Source organism: Pteropus vampyrus, unplaced genomic scaffold, assembly GCF_000151845.1.
Source record: "Pteropus vampyrus isolate Shadow unplaced genomic scaffold, Pvam_2.0 Scaffold44, whole genome shotgun sequence".
NCBI lineage: Eukaryota > Metazoa > Chordata > Mammalia > Chiroptera > Pteropodidae > Pteropus > Pteropus vampyrus.
In genome coordinates this window covers 6,808,223-6,819,636 of record NW_011888825.1, presented here as the reverse complement: position 1 = coordinate 6,819,636, position 11,414 = coordinate 6,808,223, and positions in this window count along the sequence as shown.

The following is an 11,414-nucleotide window of genomic DNA, read 5'->3' as shown; positions in this document are numbered from 1 at the left end:
TCAATGGGACAAGTAATAACAAATATTGGAGAGGATGTGGAGGAAAAGGAACCCTCATACCATGTTGATGGAACTGAAAATTGGTACAGCCACTACGGAAAACAAACAGTATGGAGGTTCCTCAAAAACTAAGAATTGATCTACCATATGATCCAGCAATCTCTCTACCTGGTATTTTCAAGTCCAAATACTTGAAAACTCATATCTGAAAAGATATTTGCACACCGATGTTCACAGCAACATTATTCACAGTAGCCAGGACCTGGAAGCAACCAAAGTGTCCTATGATAGATGATTGGCTAAAGAAGCTGTGGTACATATATACAATGGAATATTACTTAGCCATAAGAAGAGATGAAATACTGCCATTTGTGACAACGTGGATGGACCTCGATATAATCACGCTAAGTGAACTAAGCCAGACAGAAAAAGCTGAAAATCACATAATATCACTTATATGTGTGATATAAACCTAAAAGCAACAAAGGAAAAGGACAAGCATACAGAAACTCATAAACATGGTCTATAGACTAGTGGTTACCAGAGGGTAGTGGGTAGGGGAGAGATAGATGGGGTAAAGGGGGTCAAATATGTGGTGACAGAAAGAAATTTAACTATGGGAGGTGAGCACACAGTGTAAATATATATATGCCTTACAGTTAGTTTACAGCTGAAACTTACTGGATTTCGTTAACAAATGTCACTATAAAAAATAAGTAATTAAAAAGAAAAAAAAAGAATAGTGTATTATATATACACCAGTGTTTCTCATTTTCATTGTTGTTTTTTTCTTCCTGGTTCTTCAAGATTCCTTCTTTCCTTACATCTTTCTGTTTGCAGAATTCCTTTTAGCGAATTCTTTAAGGCTTGGTTTGCTAGCAACTTATATTTCTATGTTGTCTGAGAATGTCCTTATTTCCCATTCATTGCTAATGGGTAGTTTTACCAGATATGAAATTTGTGATTGATAGTTCTTTTCTTTCTGTACTGAAAAAAAGTTACTTTTTTCTGCCCTTCATGGTTTCAGATAAGAAGTCAGTTGACATTCAAATTGACATTCTCCTATAGGTAATGCATCATTTCTCTCTGACTGCTTTCAAATTTTTTCTTTTTGTCTTGTTTTCAGAAGTTTAATTACAATGTATCTTGGCATGAATTTCTTTAGGTTTTTCCTATTTGTGGTTCGCTTAGTTTCTTGAATCTGAGGGCTCATTTCTTTTGTCAAATCTAGGAAGTTTTCACTCATTTCTTTAAATAATTTTCAGTGTCCTCTCTTTTTCCTCTCCTTTTAGACTGCAATGATACAAATGTTGTATCTTTTGTTATTGTTCTACAGGTCTTAGAGGCTCTGTTTATTATGCTTTTCTTATCTATTTTTTCTATGTTGTTCAGATTGTATTAACTTTATTAATCTGTCTTCAAGTTAAATAATTTTACTCTCTATTGTCTCCACTATATTATTAAACCCATTGTCAAGTTTTTGATTTCTAATATTATTTGTTTTGGCTTTATGATTTTCATGTTTTTTTTTTTTAACATTTATATATTTCTTTGATAAGAATTTCTTTTTTCTTTTTTTATTTGCTCTAAGAGAATCTGTACTTGCTTGCTGAAACATTTTTATGATGGCTGCTTTAAAATCTCAGTTAGATAATTCCAGCATCTGACTGATCTTCATATTGTTGTGATTGTCTTTTCTCATTCAAATTGTGATTTTCCTGGCTCTTGGTATGATAGGAATTTTTGTATTGTTATCTCGAGTATGTTGTCTATTGAATTAGGAGACTGTCTAAATTTTTAAATTTTATCAGAAAGTCACACTGTTTAGGGTCAACACACAGATCCTGGCCTACTTTTGTGGGTTGTGGTTCCAACAACAATTTAATTTTTACAGGATTTGTGGTGCTGTTTTGGTCTGATCTGTTTATCAGATGCTGCTATGGCTCCCACTGATCCCTGCTGGTGCTTCCTGTATGAGTGGAAGGAGCTTCTCCAGACCTGGCCTCTTGGTGCTTGTGACCCACAAGGACACAGAGCATTTCATGAGCCAGGTTCTAATTATGGTGGAATCCCTTTTGCTGCTTCCCCTGGCCATGCCATGTCTCTTGGTGAGGGAGTGGTCTCAGGTCTGGCATGGAAGGAGAATGCTCCCTGAGCTGGGCAATTTGTTGTGCAGGTTCCCCTTTGCTGGTGTCTCCAGTTGTATAATGTCTCTTGATGAGGAAGTAGAGTCTCAGGCCCAGCAGGGAAGGATGGTAGTCACCCTGGCTGCTTGTTATTGAAGACTCGGGGGCTTCCAATTCGTTCTCCTGCTAGTTCTGCTGGGCTTCCTGGTATTGTCTTTAGGATTCTTTTTTGATCTGGGGAAAAATGAACCAACCTGGGATCTAGGTTGGGGATTGTGAAATGCTGGATTTTCTTATTCTGTTGTGTGAGGGCTTTGGGGAAAAGGGGTCACATGACACCTCGAACTATGTTGTTCCTCCAGTCCTGGAATTCCAAACCAGTCTGCTTTTCTCTTTCCACCTGTCAGAATTCTCCTTTAGTTGTCTCTTGTGTTATTTCCAGGGTTTACAGTTGTATTTAGTGGAAAGGAACAGGAAGAGACAAGTCTATGCTGTTTTGTCCAGAATGAAAGCCATCAATTATCTTCTAAAGAGATTTAATAATAGGAAAATATCTTAATTATTTATATTTTACTTACATAGTCACTATTTCTGGTGCTCTTCATCTTTTTCTAGACCTGTTTTCCATTCGGAATCACTTTTTCTGACTAAGAACTTTTGTTAACATTTCCTATAGTACTGGTCAGCTAGAGATGAATTCTTTCAGTTTTCTATGTGTTCAAAAGTTTTCATTTCACTTTGTTTCTGAAAGATGATTATCCTGTGTATGTAATTCTAAGTTAATAGTTTCTTTCTTTTGGTACTTTAAAGACATCACTTCGTTATCTTCGCACTTGTGTCTGACAAGAATTCTGATGTCAGACTTATCTTTGTCCTTCTGTAGGACACATGTCTATATGCATCTACTCCCAGCTACTTTTTAAGATTTCTCTTTATCACTGGTTTTGAGCAATTTGATTATAATATGAGTTGTAGTTTTATTTATTTTATCTTGTTCTTGAGTTTATTGAGATTCTTGGATTTGTGGCTTTATAGTTATCATTCAAGTTGAAAAATTTTCGGTCTTGTTTATTCATTAGCAAGAAGTAATATCATCTATTAATGTCTGCCATCTATTAAAAATCCAGAATTGGAGAATTCCTTAGAAATTAAATAGTACTACATTTGTCACTTTTTCCATAAATACAAATGTTTATAAAGGAATGTGCACATGTTTATGCTTATTTTTTAGTAGATCAGCCAAAATTATTAGGTATTTCTCAGGCTTAATGTGAAATTTCCTCTTCTAAGCATGATTAAGAAGATAATCTGGTGTCCTGGAGTGAAGTGAAGAGATTTTTAATAAAGGATAAAAATGTTGTTCCTTGTTCATACTTCATTGATTGCTGTATAAATTGCTACAAGCTCTGTGGAGGTCAGTTTGACAACATTTATTAAAATAAAAAATGCTATACTCTTGATACAGTAATTCCAAGTTATGTAGAATTACTTGATATATGCTAAAAATAGTAACACATATGAGAAATGATGTGAAATAAGATATGGCAGCAGGGGTTGTAAAAGTAAAGAAGTGACAATAATATATATGTCCATCAATATAGAGGACTTGTTAAATAAGTTGTGTTACATACTACAGAGTGAGGAGAGATGCTTACTTTTTACCTTAGCCCTTTTTTACCCTTTGAATATTGTACCATGCCTGAATTGCTTATTCAAAGAAACAAATAATCTCCAAACACACAGAAAAACTATGTGACATCAATGATTCACAAAACAGATAATAGAAAATCAATTCTTTTTCTCAAATTCTGCCCTCAGGGGGAAAAAAGGACACCAGTTTTTCACAATCTGTAAGCTGAAGATGGTGAATCCCACTCTTGTCATAGTTGAGAGTACTGTGTTTAAAATTAGAAGTCCGGATGATGAACTTGATTAACTCAGTAGACATGGCTTCAATCCAGGCCATGATAGGTAGATATCACTGGGAATGTAAAATCATTCTTTCCAAGATTGAATTTTCTCCTCTGTGGACACTGAATGAGATAGTGTATGTGTAAATGCTTAGCACAGAATCTGGCATGTATCTTGTTTTTTATCCACCCAGGAAAAATTGCTGAATTGAAAGTACAGGAGGATCCATAGTTTTCTGTCTGTCAGATCTTTTCTCATTTGTGTAATAGAGCAAATAATTTTATGTTCCAGAAAGTCTCTACAAGGTATTCTCATGAGAAAATCAATTGGAATGGGAAAAGAACTATACTCTCCAGGAAGTGCTGAACAAATGAGGATTGAGGATGTGGAGCTTCAGGTTCTTTTGAACATTGTAGACATTAACACAGCTGGCAGGTGGGAGCAGAAGTACTTTCTGGGGGACAGGAATGACTCCTAGTTGGGAGGCAGTGTGAGGTGTTTGGATGAAGGAAGAAAGAGTTTGAGACACCCTGCAAATTCAGGGTGTCTGTGAGATTTAAGGGGACAAACTGAGAGAACCAGAAAAGGAGAAATTATAATAAAGCAGTGGTTGACTATGATAGAATAGAAGAAGAGAAGAGTTATAAGCAGTCTTACACCAATTGTACATTTAATCTCTCTTATACTTCTTCAAATACATATTTGGATAACTTTTTAATTACTTTTGGTCGCTAGACATTTTCTTGAACCTGGATCATAGAGAATGCCAGAATTTATTCAGGTCGTGACTGTCAAATGAGAATATTGGGCCCTTAGGGTTCTCACTAACGTGTTATTGGCTTTTGAAATTTTGAAGAGGTTTTAGAGGTTTTAGTGGATTTTTAGAACTTTGATGCTGTTATGCTTTTCGTAATATTCTACTTTATTTCTTTCTTCTAGAGAAGAAGGAGCTGAATAAAATATAAGTCCTTCTTTCACAGTCCTTTGGAAAATGGCATTCATTCTTTCTCTCTTACAAACACCTCTTAGGACGAAGTCTCTACTGTGCATACAAGACTCTAGATGGTCTGGGCCCTACATATCTCTTAAAACTCACTTCCTTACCACCATTCCTTTTAGTCCTTCTGTTCCATGCACCTTACTATTCCACGAAGTTACCAAACACACTTCTACCTCAGGGCCACTCCACTTGCTGTTCCTCGTACGTATTTCATGGCACGCTTCAGCATTCTCTTCAGCTTTGCACTAAGTGTCACCTAAGAGGGACGTTCCATGATAGTCTATTTAAAATAGTTTCTCCATCTGCTTTATTCTTCATAGACAACATTTACTACTGACATTTTATTGAGGCCTCTGTATTTATATGTACTTACTTTTTTCTACTTCAGAACAAAGCTCTACAAAGGCATTGCCTTGTTTTGTTTATGGCTGCATTCCAAGGGCATAAAATGATGCTAATAAATTTTTGTTGAGCAAATGAATGATGAACAAATGATGGATCTTGTTTCTCAATCACGTTGGCAGCATCCAGTACTGGGGTACAGAGCTCAGAGTAAGATGACTATATAAAAAATAAAATAAAAGAAATTTAAGTATCTAGGCTCTTGGAGAGATTACAAACTAATGGGGTTAGAGGAGACAGATGTATACCCACAATCTCTGTGACACACTTACAATTTGACCGAAGTTCAAAATAATATGTTCGCATCCCAAAGTGAGAAATAATAGTATCATCTACCATTTATTTAGTGCTTTTCTGTATACACCGGAGTGTTGCCACACATTACTTCTTTGATGATGCATGTGAAATTGATATGAAAATCTGAACTTACAAAACAGACCAATTAAAGGGCAACTATTTGCATTACAAAAGAATTCTTTGTGGTACAAAAGGATTAGCTCAGGGTTCCTTTAAATAGCATGGCCCCTAGTCTATTAAAGTGTTTATTTATAGATCATTAACTGCTTGACCAAGATGCCTCAGGGCAGAGCAACTTAAAAGATAACTGGTCAAGAGGCCCTACCAGTGGAAGATCATTAAATCTGAAGACAAAGTGTCTTTGAAATGATGCACAAAGTCAATGGGGAAGGGGGATTCATTTGCCCAAATTTGTTTTATCTTAGTAGGGAACACATCTATTGGGTGAACTGCATACCTATGTGTTCCCATTATGCCGAACCAAGTCAAATGCGTTCTCCACTCTGTGTGGCTATTGTCTGATATGTCTAGGGTCATAGCTATGTTTGGCCTTCTTTTGGTTGTGCTTTAATTAAGAGGTAAAATTATTAAAGCGGCAGATGTTTCTAGCCCGAGGACCTAGGCCCAGTTATATCAAGCAGATGGTCCCAAGAAAGATAGGATCCTTTAATGAAGAAGCATTTGCAATTCATGAGCATTCATGATGTCCATTTCTCTCACTCCCCAATGTTCTGCTTGTCAGGGGTCCCATTGTGTGGCCAGGGAGCATGATGAATTAGGCAAACCCCTTCTGGTTTGGGATATAGTCTTGTGCTGATGAAAATTAAAAGTATTGTCTCCCAGAAGATCAAGAGATCCAGCTCTCCAAAGTGGAGATTTCTCTTGTCCTCTCTCTTATCTGCCTGATGATCTGCCTGAGAGTCATTATCTATGTCACAGGACAAACCCAAGATATGACTTGGCCTCAGGGACTGAGAGTTGTGGAAGAACTTACTTTCTTCTCCATTTGATTTCTAAAACTCTCATCTTAGAATTGACCCTGGTTAGATCTGGGGTTCACTTTGGTGCTTTCCAAGGAGGACTGGCAGGCAGAGGCTCAGGAAAGACCCAGGCAAAATGTTCTGGCTAGATACCAGAAAACTTGAATTCTGCTTTTGATGCCCAGTATGACTGAGGGCAAATCACACACACACACACACACACACACACAATCTCTGAATCACAGTTTCTTCATTTTTATCTATGCAATAAATAGTTATTGAGGGTCTACTCTTGGCAAGTCAGCTGAGAAAGGGAGGTAATCAAATTTGCCTCCTATCTCATAACAGAACAGTGAGGATCAAATGAGATAAATGAAAGGATATTATTTTAAAGTAATATAATATGTTAATTTAAGAGTCAATAAGTCAATAGTGATATAAGGCTAAGGTGTTCTGCCATAGACTATGCGCAGAAAACAGAAGCACCTCTTGGTCATAGACACATTATGTAACAAAGCTGGAAAGCAATAAAAATTATGGGCTTTACATTAATTTATTGAATTTAATGTTTTATTCCATTTAAAAGCCTAAATCTGTAAATAAATGATAGCCAGTGTTATATATAAAAGAAGGATGAGGTGCTCTAAGTCCAAGTTCCTATCGTTTTTTCTATGAGAAAATCAGGTAGAGAGCACAAAAAGAAAGTGTATGCAGGGTTACCCTTGAGTCATGCTGATCTAGTAAGTACATCATCTTTTCTTTTTCTCTGCCTTTCTAGCACTTATGCCTACCTCCTGAATCCCTCTGCCTCCTCCCTCTTCTGAGTTCTCAGTATCCTGGCACTTTCAGGGGATTCTTTGTGCAATGATGGTGATTAAAGATTTTCTCTGGCAATGCCCCGGTAGGGGATGCATCACTCTTGTAGGAAAAGAAAAATAATTTTCTGTCTATTCATCTCAGTTCTTAGTTGAGACTCCTGTAACAAAAGACAGATTAACAAGAGAAAAACAAACTGAAGTTTATTAACGTGGATACCTTATGTATACATGAGGGAGACCCAGGGAGAAATGATTAACTCCCTAAGGTGGCTTAAAATTTAGACTTAAACATCATTTTAATAGGGAAAAAGGAGAGGAATGTAGGCTTCTTAGGGGAGAGTAAATGACTTTTAGGAGATATGAATGGGCCCTTAGAGAATAGATGAGAGGTTTGATAGTTTGTGACAAAGTATGTCTGGTTATGGGGTTGACTTCTAGTCTCCGCAATTCTGACCAGTCGATCCTTCCTGGCTGATGAAACTCTGGGGAGGGGATTTATGACAATTGAGTTCTTTTTGAAAAACTCTTTTTGTGTTTAGGCAGATAAGCTTCTCCTTGAATTTTTTGTTTGTTTTTCAAGTGCCTCCAGCTCAAAATAATCTGTATGCCAAAGTGACATATTTTGGGGTGGCAAATCTACTACCCTCACTCTCCATTGTATTCAAACACTCCTGTGACTAGCCTCAGTTGACTGCAAGATGAGAAACCTGTCAGATGAATTCATTCACTCTAAGGAATAAATAAATGGCATGGTCTGGCTTAAGTAGAGGGAGATTTATTACCTTGTTTCCTTAATTTTTACATACCTCTAATGTATGATGTGCCATTGCTTTAATAAAAACTTCTCAAGAAAAAGAAATATGTTCATTAAATGTGATATCAATTGTAGACATATCCCAATTTTAAACATTTTAAAATGCAAAAGAAAAAAAAATGTGTGTTAAAAGTAAGGAGAAAAACACTATAAAATCAGAGATTTTCATGAAACTTAAGGTGCCAATGTAGTATTCCACAGGCCATTGGTTTATCTGATTTGATTATATCCTCATTCCTGTGAGGTAAATTAAGTAGTGGAGGAAGGAGAGAAGGAGAGCATGTGATGGTGGCAAAAAAGCTTTAAAATTCAGTTTAGAAACTCTGTGGGTCTTTTTCTGTAAAACAGTGAAAATAATATCAACCTTTAGAGTCACTGTGAGAATTAAGTGTAATAGTAAAGGATGGTTGCAAAAATTTTACGAGGCCTCTGATATAAAGGGCTTAGCATGGGTCCTGATGTATAATATGTGCTCATTAATTTCATTCAGCCTTCCACTTCTCATTATCTTATTTATTCATAGTGAGTGAATGACAGCTAGAGTAGGAAGTATGGAGTAGGAGATATAATTCACAGAAATCAGATGGAATATAAAAAGATTATTTTATTAAAATGTTTAGTAATGATAAGACAAATCAGAAGTAGAAAGGTCAGCTTATATAGTGGTCAGACTGCTTTGAATTTAAATGTCAGAAGTCTAGCCGAAAGGTAGCTTAAAAAAGATAGAGAATCTATTAGTATTTGTAATTGGAAAGTCCAAGAGAATAGATCGGGCATCAGGCACTGTGAGATAATGAAACGTATATATTGCTCTCTGCCCCGGTTTCTGGCACAGAGTTCCTAAAACTCTTGTAAGTTCTTGGATGATAGGAAGGTCTTTTGTTCCAATGAGGAAACTATGGGCGGGTTCCTTGGATGGCTTCTGGATGGGGGCTGATCACCAGAAAGAACAAGCCATGATTAAAACTTGGAATTTGTAGCCCCACCCTCCATTCTCCAAAGAGAGGAGAGGGATGAGAAATAAAGTTAATAATTGATTATGCCTATGTGAGGAAGCCTCCATAAAATTTCCAAGAGTATAGGGTATGGAGAACTTCCAGGTGAGTGAACACATCTTCATATTAGAACAGTGACACACCACAGCTCCATGGGGACAGAAGTGCTAGGGACCCTCCCAGACCTCACACTTTGTACCTCTTCATCAATCTATTCATCTGTATTCTTTATCATATCTTTAAATAAACTGGTAGACATAGCAAGTGTTTCCCTGAGTTTGTGAGCTGCTCTAGAAAATTAATCGAGCCTGAGGAGGGGGTCATGGTAGCCAAGTCAGACTTAAGTTTTGGGTAATATGAGGACCTACTACTTGCAAATGGCATCTGAAGTGGGGGACTGAAACTTTAACCTGTGGTATCTGACGTTATCTCCATGTAGATAGTGTCAGAATTGAATTAAATTCTAGGACACCCGGCTGGTGTCACAGAGAATTGATTTTGGGGGGAAACGCCCACACATGTGGTGTCAGAAGTGTTGTGATTATAGTGGTAGTGTGAGAGTAAAGGAGACACACAGGAGGAAAGACTGAAGTTTTTTCAACACAGGGATATATGGTAACAGCGCTTTAACAACAGCATCAGGATTCTCTCTCTCTCTCTCTTTATCTCCTGGAAATTCTTGCCTTCTGATTGGAAACTTTCTCAGATAGATTTCCTCCACGTGGCTGCAAATGGCCTCTAGCAGTTACCAGCCCATATGGTCCTTAGAGTCCCTGATCCTAGAGAAAAAGGAACATCCTTTTTAATATCTCCTACAAAGTCAGGTTCTGGGGAGGAATTGATTGGCCAAGCCTGGACCAGTGTGGGTGGAAATTGAAAAAATAATTGGCCAGGCCTGCATCATGTGTTCACTCCTATAGTAGTGGGAATAGAGTTAACTGAACTAAACTAAATGGAAAAAGAATGAAGGAGTGGTTTCTTGAGGAAAGGGTCAGACAAAATCATATGTGCACTATAAATTATAATTGAGTAAAGATGGCAACTTGATCACACATATTTAATTCTATATGTGCATCCTTAAGCCTCATTTTTTTGATTATCAAATTTACTTAAAAATAAGGAAAAAATTGTAATTGTATCCACATAGCCTGAAACCACGTACTAGAAACCTCAAAGTACGTTTGCTCAATATCCAATTGTTCTTAGAGAATTTTCCATTAATATATGTTTTACATGTAAAAAAGAACAGCTTATTTAAGAAATAAGTGCAAACATCATTTAATACCTTCTAATTTAGATCAGAGAGGCTGGTGGCGAGGACGAACATTGGGCCTGTGGTCATTTGAAATGCAAATATTACCTATACCTCCAGAAAAACATCTAGTGTTGAAGATCATACAGTGGAAAATGATCTCACTTCCGGCATGTACTTGGTGCAGATGTTACTGCCCAGCATAAGGCAGGGATGCTATTACTGATGGGTCCTAACAAAAGGAGATGTGTTATTGAGGGTTTGGGATTGTTGGCCAGATAGCTTCCAACTAACCACAACAAATTGAAAGAGGAATTCTATGGCTAAGGGATAAAACTCCTTTAGTTTTTCATGCTGCTGGGTCTCTGATCTGACAAAGTGAAAACAGAATAAATTTAAACAGTTGCTTTCTATCAGAAAAGCTAAATATTAAAAAAGAAATTCCTGGAAAAATCCATCTCTATTCCAAATACTAGATCAACACCCTTTGAAAGATCAGGGGAAAAGACCACATAAATCAGAATCATTTGAAAAGATAAAGCTGTTCAAGAAAAGAAGCAATATAGTATAAATCAATGCTCTCTTTTGAGACAAAATCACTCTATAAAATGAAGAGAACTTTAGGAAAAAACATCTCTGAATTGGTATTTCAATAAGATTCATGATGACATCACATCTATAAAATGTGAGTTATGAAAACAATGTGGGATTGAATGAGGATGAAATCATTGTCAAATTTTAAAAATGAGGGCAATAAACACTTTGATTTGTGCTGAAAATCATCAGAATTAGAAGACATAAATTTGAAGATATGAAAAT